Source organism: Mastomys coucha, chromosome X (genome assembly GCF_008632895.1).
Source record: "Mastomys coucha isolate ucsf_1 chromosome X, UCSF_Mcou_1, whole genome shotgun sequence".
In the NCBI taxonomy this organism is placed as follows: domain Eukaryota; kingdom Metazoa; phylum Chordata; class Mammalia; order Rodentia; family Muridae; genus Mastomys; species Mastomys coucha.
In genome coordinates, this window is record NC_045030.1 from 108,743,271 (window position 1) to 108,744,928 (window position 1,658).

Consider the following 1,658-nt stretch of genomic DNA (forward strand, 5'->3'; position numbering starts at 1 on the left):
TTGAGGTTTTCTTTTCCTTCGAAAGATTTTCTGTCTAAAACCCACTCCTTCAAGACTGGTGAAAACTGGGGAAAGAACATGTGGCAACTGAGCTGCTGTCTCTTCATAGGATTTGGTTTTCTTCCTTGAGTCATTTGCCAAATGTTAACTCAGAATAAGAAGTTTTTTCCCCATATCTGAGGAGCATTGGGTAAACTGAGGTGAAAGCTGAATGCATACTCCTGTTAAATGAAAGAGCCTCTGTTCCAGCAACTCCAGGAGGAAAAATAAAGGCCCACAGTGGCAGGAGCAGATGTGTGGGCTCAGGAATTCGAATGTAGAAAACTCCTCTAGTTGTTGGGTTGTTGTCATTTACATTTAGTAGGATTTGGAATGGAACTGAAGGCTATATGAAATCACCAGAACCCTGAACCTTGAACTTTGTCTTTTGCCAACATGCGTGGGTGTGTTTAGACTGTGTTTCAAAATATAAGAAAACCTACTCTTAATGTAGTATGAGACATACTTCCTCATACTACATTCAAAACAAGACATACGTCTTGTTTGAAAAAAAATAGAAATGTTTATTATTTCCTTTGGACCCCACTTTAGAAGCATCTTGTCTTCCATACCTAACATTCTGATACTTCAAAGTAAAGCATGGGTTACTGAATATCAATCTACTACAATAGCTGCATTTTTCAAAAACCATCTTAATGCCTTTGGTTAATCCTTACTAGACTGAACCTGTCAAGCACTTAGGTTTTTGTTGTTGTTGTTGTTGTTGTTGTTTTGTGAGGGCATGTAGTTTCAATACTGGTATTTGTTCTTTGCTTTCTTTATCTTCTATTTCTTTTCCTGAAGTAAACTCAAGGAGAAACTGCTTTAAGAATTTCATCAAGTAATAGAGTCACACCCACCTTTTTGCTAAGACATACAATTTCTAAGTACCCTAGAAGGGATTAAGAGTTTTATTAGATGATTCAAATGACAGATACTTATGGTGTTTGTCTTTAGTTTCTATTGTTTTTTCATGGATAATTAAGGATTTGTCCCTGTTACACTAATTCCATTTTTATGGAAATGCCAAAATGTATGATTTTATTACACTCTTGTAATTTTAAAAAAACAATCCTAAAACAGTACAAAGAGAGTATCTTTAAGGAGAACTTCTTTATATGAATGGGGTAGTGGCTGTTTACTTGAGGAAGGAAATTTCAGTTTGCTGTACTGAAATTTTCCTTTAAGATAGCAAAAAAGCAAGTGATTAGAAATTTGGAGGCAAGTGTTCTCATGGGGTCTAAGAAAATTGAAAAGATACATACCTGTAAATTATTATATGTCTAGCGAGTGTTCTAAGTGTTTGGCTTTGGATTGATAATATGTATGTATTGAATGGTTTGCCTGCATATGTTTACTGTGTGAATCCAATGCCCATGGAGGCCCGAAGAGGGTGTTGAATTAGTTCCTAGAGCTAGAGTTACAGATGGTTATGAGCCACCATGTGGATGCTGGGAACTGAACTCAGGTCCTTTGCAAGAGCAACAAGTGATCGTGACTATTGAGCCATCTCTGCAACTCTGAATCTGTTTTCCTGACTGTTACAAAAATCAGCAATAGTTGGTGGTTAGTTGTTCTGTGAATGATCTAGAAAAGCAATAATAAGCAATGTTATATTT

General features: G+C 36.2%; 1 protein-coding gene across 1 annotated transcript in view; it reads left to right on the forward strand.

The window, feature by feature from the left end:
* Sh3bgrl (SH3 domain binding glutamate rich protein like) overlaps positions 1-1,658 on the forward strand; it is an 84,198-nt gene that overhangs the window by 830 nt on the left and 81,710 nt on the right. The window lies entirely within an intron of this gene.